Source organism: Micropterus dolomieu, linkage group LG14, assembly GCF_021292245.1.
Source record: "Micropterus dolomieu isolate WLL.071019.BEF.003 ecotype Adirondacks linkage group LG14, ASM2129224v1, whole genome shotgun sequence".
NCBI lineage: Eukaryota > Metazoa > Chordata > Actinopteri > Centrarchiformes > Centrarchidae > Micropterus > Micropterus dolomieu.
Window position 1 is genome coordinate 23196320 of NC_060163.1, and position 10140 is coordinate 23206459.

A 10140-nucleotide genomic window follows, 5' to 3' on the forward strand; every position below is an offset into this window, starting at 1 on the left:
CCGACAGTTGATCTTTTCTCTCCAAGTTGCTTTCCGATTCTCTTGTAGCCCATCCCAGCCTTGTGCAGATCAACAATCTTGTCCCTGATGTCCGTAGAAAGCTCTTTGGTCTTGCCCATGGTGCTGATGTTGGATGCTGGTTGTTTGGGTGTTGACAGGTGTCTTTTATACAGGTAACGAGGTGAGGCAGGTGTATTTGATGTAGATAATTGGTTGGGATTGGGGCTGTGTCTTAAAGAAAGACTAACTGGCTTGTAGGAGCCAGAATACTTGCTGTTTGTCCAGGGGGTCAAATACTTGTTTTTCCTCATCAGATGGTCATCAATTTTCATAAATTCATATGATGTGATTTTCTGGAATTTTCTTTGGGATTCTGTATTTCACTGTTAGAATGTACATATGATTAAAATTGTAGATTGTTGCATTCTTTGTAAGTGGGCAAACCTGCAAAATCAGCAAGGGGTCAAATACTTTTTTCCCCCACTGTAGTAGGCCTTGTGTGCAGTATTGGAGCATGTTAGGCTTCTTCCTTTTATAAATGTTTTCTAGTCAGAAGTTTCAGAGGGAACGAGAGGGGTTTCTCGAGCTGCCGCCGCTGTTATTTCCACTTTACTCCCTGCCAAGAGACCTGCCCTTATCTGACTCAGATTGGCCCTGAACCTGACAGTATTACTCAAACCCACAATGGCAGCGAATATTGCCCAATCAGAGGGAGAAAAGGAGAAGTATTTACAAAATGCGGGTGGGAGGATTTGCATGGGACGCTGCAATAAAGACAGCACGGAAGTACGGGACAAACTGCATCCCGTATTGATTCAAAACGGGACGCGCTATTTAGTTCTCAAATAAGTGACGATTCTGTATTTTAAGGGACGGGTGACAACCTTAGTGCTAATGTTAGCTTAATTAGCAAGTCATTTCAGCCGCCAAAATTGTTTGCTGGAATCTAAAATGAGAAGCTGCTTCTGACTACTTCTGTCTGAAAACAAGGAACCACTTATTCAAAAAATACTAAGAATTTCTAGTGATAAATCTGCCACTGTTTGCCTGAGTGGATAAACAGGTAAAATCTGCCATAAAGCTATAAAATCAACAGCTGGCAGCTACAATGGAGAAGCTGCTTTTAGCATCTTCTGTCCAGTGTTGGGGAGTAAGTACTTCCATGAAATTTACTTGCGTAATTTAATCACAAAATAAATGTAACTAAATTACAGTTAGATGTGAAAATGTTCATAAATATTTTTGGGGTTAAATCTGAATATATTCTGGCAATATGTTGAGTAATTAATATTAATTTGTTGCATTGCATGTTTTTCATGTGCACAATGTCTTCCTTTGCCATTTCCAGCCACAGAGTTCTGAGGCTTCTGATTGGTTCTCAATCGAACCCATCTGCCAGTTAAATTGCCTCTAAAGCTGTTTTTTGAAAATGGTTAATGGTTGAAAACACTCATTATAAATATAGGAAAGTAATCAAAAAGTGATTAAACGTAATAAGATACATTAGGCTACTTTAATAAAGTAATTGAAATAGTTATACTACTATTACATTTTAAATAGAGTAACTTGTAATCTGTAATATTTTATATTTCCCAACACCGCTTCTGTCTGTCATATTTAGAATATGAGAATATATTAATAATTTGGAGGTTTAAATCTGGCACTGTTTTGTAGTGGGTCTCAGTCAATGCAGCTTTGGAAACAGCCAAATCAAGACATTGAGGCTTATTCACCAGAGTGAAGTTATCTGTGGTGCTGCAGTACATCAGAAAGTGTGTGACAGTCCACATCATTATTCAGACCGTAATATACATCAACCAAACAATGTCCTGCTCCAATATCCTTTATAAACCACAAATTTGTGAACTTTAATTTGAACAAAACATTTAAATCTTGAGACTGGTGTTGTGCTATATGGTTTTTGTTGACAACAAATCTCACGAAAAGACCAAAATCAAAAATCAGTTTGTTCACAATAAGAAAAAATACATCTCAACAGTTTGAAATAAAAACAAAACACACAAACTCAACTACACAGGTTTGTCACATCTTATCCATCAAAGTAGCCAAACAAGTGCAGACAAGACTCCCTCCTTCTGCATGTGAAGTCTTCACCTCTGCCCTTCATCTCACACCACAGAGACAGTGACACCTGAGCTCCGGGGGTTTGACTTCCCATTAAAGTTTCACAGACATAGATAGGAGTGGTGCCTGCAAGGCCACAGGTACAGTAGAGGAAGCGTGCACGGCTGCGTTCTGGACACACCTTCAAACAGCTGGATGGGTGAAATTATCAAACGTTACTCTGTCCTCGCAAAGAATATTTTATTTTATTGTAGAAATTAGCCTAGCTAGCTACAGAAACAATGATGTAATTTGTGTAATATTTCCAGTGATTACGCTTTCCCTTTCAATTATCTGTTAAATTATTCTGTGTTTGATTGAAATAATAAACCGAGATAATGAACACAACGCTTGCTGTGGCATTTCCCTGTGTCTGAGATGGCTTGTCTCAATCATCCTCCACTGAGAGGCTGCACATATGAGGCCAAATCTCTCTGAAGAACGATATGCTGGGGCGGAGGGAAGTAACAAGAGAAGAGTCAAAAAATATGTCCCATTAGAGTGGGAAATAAATGAGTCTGGCTCTTTCTGAGAGAGCTGGCTACACAAGATAATGTGTAAATAACGAGGATGGCTTCTCTACTCCATCATCCGAACTGGTGATTTCACACGGCCTGCTCTGAGGTTCATTGTTGGATGTTTGTACAACAGAGCAGGGAGATTTTAACCGTGTCGTCTCTAATGTGCTTGACAACACAGGAGAGTTCAAATAGATCAGGGGTTCTCAAAGTCTGGCACTGTGGACCCTTCAGACAGAAAAAATATAGATATATATATATTATATATTTTTTATATTTTGGCAAACGCCTTGCCAAAGGACTTTTTTGCTGTGAAGGCGGTGAGAGCGCAAAATACTAACCACTAAACCACCAGGGAGATTACTATAGCTTACTATACCTGCGTGTTCAGATTTGACTGACTTATAACTAATTATAACTTTCATGCTCTCACCGCTTTCACAGATGTGTCATCCAGTTTTGCACTCCATCACGGTTCAGAAATGGTTACTTGTGGCTGCCTCAGACGGTCCCTCCTCGACATGAGCACTCCCGTCAGTATCAGGGAATGACAGGATGTTTACGCGATGTGTTTTTTCTCTGGGACCTCACTTGGCAGCTCGGCTACACTCAACATGACAGCTCTGACTCAGACATCAGCATGCCTGCATCACATGCGGTCACTTGAGAGATATTCATATTCCATAACAGGCTCCCAATTAGTGTCCATTACAACAGAGAAAATACTGCAGCTCTGCGAGTTTATACCCCCCCCAACCCCCCGCCCACCCGTGACGTCATTTCCTGTCCTGTTCAGGATCTGCTTGCAGAGGGTGCAGGCTGTTTTTAAAGCGAGGTGGGACCCTGTCACAGCTGACCTAATGTTTCCAGGACAGCTCAGCGGTGGTGGGAAAGGTGGGGCGCGCTTGTGACTGGGCGGGTGATGTCAGCGACAACAGAACTGAGGGACCTGGCTGCTGCGGCAACATGGGTGTGTCGCACGATGTCATGTGGTCACACACACACACAAACACACACACACACAGGACTTTGTATGCTTTCTATGCTGCCAGTCTATCTTCCAGCAAGTTGTGGCCAAAGTATGTGGAGACCCCTGTCCTGTCAACACCTTCTCAGTCCCAACTCGTCACACATGAACATTTGGTCAAGACTCCTTAGCGTCACTTATTAACACCCCGGGTACCCATTTAGAGTTGTTTTTCGACGTTTATGGCTCTGCGTTTAATTTAGTAACAACAAATATGCAACCAGTTGCAGACTTTCAAAAATAAAAATTTTGGAAATAGCGTTGTTAGAGTCAAACATCGCAATTTGGTTAGTTTTAGGAAAAGATCATGGTTTGGGTTAAAATAACTAAATTACTTACATCAGTTAACTGACATAACTTCTATAAAAAATATTTGACTTTTTGTTTCACACGAAACGAACACCAGCCTCCTGGTTGAAAGTCCAGTTTCTGGCCCTCCATCCACCCCAACCACCCCCCAGTGCGTTGAACAATGATGCTATAGGGTTTCCCAGTGTGTTACAAACTGACGCCAACGGGTCTTGACCATGCATCCAAATGTGACGAGTTGAGAGTAAGAACGGGTTGGTTCCATGCATTTTTCATAGCATGGGCCCCTCAGTTGAAATTAAGTAAAAACTTAAAGCTACAGCACACAGTGCAATGATATTTTAGACGCTTCCAACGTTGTGGCAACACTTGTGTGTGCCACAATGTGTTCGTCCCTTTCCTGTTTCAACATGACAATGTCCCCGTGCACAAAGCAGCTCCATAATGAAATAGTTCTCACAGTTTGTGACTGGCCTTCATAGAGTCCTGACCTCAACCGCATCCAACACCTTAGGGATGAACTCGACTGTAAGCCAGACCGGATCACCCAACATCAGTGTTGGATCTCACTAAGGCTCTTGTGTCTGAAAGGGAGCAAATCCCTGCAGCCATTACTGCAACCAACATCTGGTGGAAAGACTGAAACCAGAAAAGTGGAGGCTTTTAATGCCGCAGATTAATACCCATGGTTTTCAATAGAGATGTTCAGCTATTGCATGTGCTCCAGGGTTGACATGCCATATAGTGTGTTTTCATGTTACATTGACTATACGAGAACTAAATGTCCTACGTGCATCTTTAACCATCTAACACACCACTCCAGAAACATGTGAGCCAACAGAGACTCCACTAAGAGGCTTGATTCTGATTTTAAAATCTACTCTGCATCTGTAGGTCAAAGCCAAAGAGTTAAGCACACAGCAGTTTCTCACTGCTGTGATTAAAGTGTTGGCAAAATAAACTGCTATGAATAGTGACGAGTGAGTGTTATAAAAGAGATCAGCCCAGCAGTGTCATCAGGTTCATCTGAAGCCTTGAACAAATTACGTAATGAGGTACATTTACTCAAGTACTGTACTGAAGAACAATTTTGAGGTACTTGTACTTTACATGATTGTCCATTTTCTGCTTCTTCATACTTCTACACAAAGTACAATAATTCAGAGGCAAGTCTTATACTTGTAACAGTCGGCTCACGGAAACAGGGGGAGCCCAAATGCAGACACGAGAGCTGATCAGGTACTGTATAAAGCAAACATGGTTTATTAAAAAAGTGAAACTTACAAACTACATGAGTAGCACTGAAAATATTGCTCCAAACAACAGCAACCAGAAACACACAGGGAAAAATCCAGGGACCAGAAACATGAAATACGAAACACTGGAAACCCAACATCTACAGTTAGAACAAGCAACTAACCATAGGAAGATCACCACTACATATGCGGAGAAGAGGCGAGGATAACAGGGCCCAGGTAAAGACAGTCAGGGTACACAGGAAGTAAAACAAGACGACATTGGAGGCAGACAACTAGCAAAACAGGACGTAAACACACAAGGATGAATATCACAAAATTAAACATAACACGTGCACACAGACATAATAAAAGAAGAACAGGACAGTAGGGCAGACCAAAACTACAAAGTAACACAGGAAACACTTAAAAACACACCCAACTAACCTAAAACCATGACAGTACTTTTTACTGGTTACTTTGCATACCGTAAAACTTTGATTAATAGCCTGGGCTTTTATTTGCTAAAATCACTGAATTGACCCTGCCTATCTTTGGGACAGGCGTGCATTCAAAGCAGTTTTGATTCTTTTGATCGGTGGACTCTTACAGACTAAAGGAATATTAATAATAAAGGACCGGACACATTCGGACTTGCTTCAAAGGTAACAGGAGCCGGCACTTTTTTTTATTAGTGAAAATGTGCTCCCACACCAGGCCAGTGAACGAGGAAGGCGGCTGTTTGGGATTCGGCTATTAATTTAAGTTTTAAAGTATTCATATTAATATAAGTTCCAGATTCAAGAGTTCAAGACCTCTATTGTCATACGCACAGTAAAAAACACAACGGCTTAGACCATTCAACAAAAATCTTACTTTGCAAGTCTCCCTTAAAAATAAAGTATGTAATAATGTCGATATATAATTATAAAGGATATAAAAACATTAAATACAATAAACAACAATACATACAGACTACAAAATAAAGTAAGGTGCAGCAAAGTAGGCAATTATATATTGCCTTTATTTAACTAGAAAGTCACTAATAATACAAAATATAAATCAACTAATAAATGATGATGTATTATTTTAGGTTAAGATATGATAAGATAAAACGTTATTGATCCAAGGGGGAAATTCACAAACAACCCAGCTTTATATAAAGTGAGTAAAATTTGCCCAATATTTAACAGCTGCAATATTAAAGTGATTTAATAACACATCACTAATGATCATAAAATATATATTACTCTGAAATGGGCGATTCTGCATAATGAGTCCTCACTATGAGTAATCACTTTTTACTGTAGCAGTATTTCTGCACAGTGGTATTTGCTATTTTTACTTAAGATGAAGATCTGAATGCTTCTTCCACCACTGACAGGCTTTTGCAGGATTATAAACCCTGTTAGGTAATTATTAAAACTGAAACATGATCCACTTCAGTGTAACACAAGGTGAATATATAATCATACACCTCAGCCATTGTGTCAAAGGAAGCTATTTTTGTAAAAAATAGCCCTCATCTCTGCTTTCTATGCTAATTACCTTCAGGGTAGGGCTGTAAAAGCATCACTTCAGAACACGCTGCACTTTCATAAAGTGACGTTTACACTGGAGGATAGAGAGGCTGCAGAGGACGTCAAAACCGAGACGACGGTGAAGAAAGAGAGAGAGACATGAGAGGCAGGTAAATGAGTATGTGAGGCAAGCAGAGGGAGAAAAATCAATAGATAAGAGGAGGAGGAGAGGTGGTTGGCATGAAAGTGAATGTCTATAGATGTGTGTGTGTGTGTGTGTGTGTGTGTGTGTGTGTGTGTGTGTGTGTGTGTGTGTGTGTGTAGTTGAGAAAATTACAGTTTGGACTGTTCAATAAACCCAATTTATCAAATGACTAACATTATCATCTCCAGTCGGATTAGGAAAAAAGCATATAAGGGGAAAAGAGTAACTATTGTTGTAGTCAAGACTGTCCAAACCGAGACCAAGTCGAGACCAAGACCAGAGTTTATCGAGACCGAGACAAGACTTTAAGGGGCTGAGACCAAGACCGAGGGAGGGCGAGACCGAGTCAAGACCAAGACCTGTTCCCCAGATTACATAACACACAATATCATGTGGAACGAGATCATAGATACTGAAAGATCCACATTCCCATTAAAACACCCACACACAAACACTTAGAGCTGAAATCCTTTTCCATGTTTACCATCGTGGGGACAGTCGTTAACGGTAACAACACATTTTAATTAGGGTTATTGGCTGCATTTGAAGCAATACGTTTTCCATCCAATCAAAGTTAGGGTGTTAACAAATAAATCAGACAATGCAAAAGCAATTTATTGATATTCCCAAAGTTATAGTCTTGACTGGTCTTGAAATAAAATCCTGAGTCCTCAATGTCGGAGACCAAGACAAGACCGAGTACAAATCTGGTCGAGTTCGAAGCACTGCACTCCTACAGTTAAATGTAAAAAGGATCAAAGTTGATGCAGCATAACCACAGATATCGTCTTTTTTATTCCATGCATTCTATTTCCTTGTCTGAAGCTGGCGCCTACATTACCCAGAATGCAACTTGGCAAGCGTGCCAAAAATCACAAATTCTAACTTGCTAAATTTCTGTTTGTGTACACGTTAACAAAACAATGTACAACATAATTACTGAGGTTTGGAGATATTTGTAGGTGGGTTTTTTTCACTTTGAACAGAGTCAAGCTAACAGCCCCCCTTTATCCAGTATTTATGCTAAGCTAAGCTAACATCTCCTCATCTCACTCTCGAAAAGAAAGCAAATATGTATATTTCCCAAAATATTTAACTATACCTTTCAGTGTGTGCTTTACCCTCCTCACTCTAGCTGCTAGCATCTCTCATAGACTCATAATTAAAGTAAAGCTAGCAGATAGGGTCAGCTTCCAACTGCTTGCAGGAATTCGTCATTAACAGACTCTCATCATGATTAATGAGGAAGACTTGGACAGGTTAGCCCCCCACCACCCCACAAACACTGGTAGACAGTAACGCCTGTAATGATGCTCGAAATAAAACCTCTCCCACTGTGAATCACCACCAGAGGAGCCCGGACAGATGCAACACTTCACGCTGTAAACATAATGTCATCCATGTCAGGTTATTTCTGTCTCTTCTTTATACCTTTACACCCTGAGCAGCTTGAAGCAGTCACGCAGAGATCAGGGTACCATTCATACCAAATGATTTCCTTCTGCTCCCAGGACTGCATATTCCCACTGTATTCAGTGTGTAAAGTCGCCTCGCTATGAATACTGATTATGTTCCACATAAAAAGGGCAATCAATTATCAAATCCTGATGATGTTGTTGGAATTAGCACAGACACATACAGCACCATGTTTGACAAATGGGTCCATTATCTTTTTGAACGGCCCGACCGACGAGGAGAGTAAAAAAAAAAACCATCAGTGTAATTTATGTTCACCTCTGTGGAGCCATTTGTACTAATCTGATGTGTATATATATGCAAGACATGACTAACTGAACAAGAACAAAACACTGAAGCTGTGCGCTGATGGTCTGTCAACAGGGTCATGACATCAGTGTCTGTGGAAGGTGGCCAATGAGATGTCCAGCAAGCAGGAGGTCAAGGACTATTGGGGATACAAGACCGGATTTATCACCCAGGAGGACTCGTACACCCTCATACAGACACGGAGGCTGAATCCAAATGTCTGGCCTTCCCTGCAGACTCACAGTCTTAACAGGGGCGTTCCCAGGAAGTCCACAAATCCATAATCAAACAAGCCAGCTTGAAATATTTCAATAATAAATAATAATTATAATCTATATGCTTGATATTACATAGACAGAATTAGCATGAAAGTGATATTTTGTATTTGTGTGTTTTAGTCTGCAGAGTGTAGCAGACAAAAGTTGTTTTTTGTCCAACTTAGTGCATATCAACTCTTATCTGTCTCTGTTTTACTGTGTAAAACAGCAGTAGTCTGGCTCCAGACCTCTGAATTGGTGCACCACATTTGAAATAAAATTAGTGACGGACAAATAGCCACAAAAATGTTGACAAGCAAGATGAACGCAGATAAACATGTTGCTGTGTGTCAGAAATAATAATTCAAATGTTAATTGCTCCTTGCGGTCGCTACCCCGGAACTAAATGACTGAAAAAGGCCATGGATGGGACAGATGTGTCACTCACTACTGATTGATTAGGGGAAAATAACACCCTCTCCCTAACAGAAACAGGCAATCTTGAACAAAATGTCAGACTGCATAATTCATTTGGATTATCAGGCAGCGTGGAAACTACATAACGGTTAAGGAAAGTTAGTGGTTGTGGCAAATTAAATGTTGCTGAGGTTAAGCAATAAAAACATTTGGTTAGATCGTAGTAACAGTTAAAATTCAGGACTGTGAGGCAGTTTACTGAAGTAAAATTAGAAATATTATGTAAGAATACTCGATTACAGGTAAAAGTCCTAAATTTAATATGTTACATAAGTAAAAGTACAAAAGTATTTTCAGAAAAATGTACTTAAAGTATCAAAAGAAAAAGTACTCAGTAAGCAGAATGGCTCCTTTTACAGTTATATTATTATGAAATATTTTATTATTCCGTTCTTATTACTAACTAATACATGTTAGAGCATTTTAATGTTTGTCAATGTGGAGCTAATTGAAGATACTTTGTATACTAAGTGGTATATATTATAGTACTGCATCATATCATGTGTTTTTGTATGTAAAAAGTCACCAGTAGTGTCAAATAAATGTAGTGGAGTAAAAAATACAATATTTCATTTTGAATTGTAATGGAACAGAAGATGGATAAAGTGGGATTGAAATACTCATGTAAAGTACAAAGAAATCAACATTATACTTAAGTGAGGTCTCATTTTGTCCCGTCGTAGCCCAGCTTTCTTACAGAATTT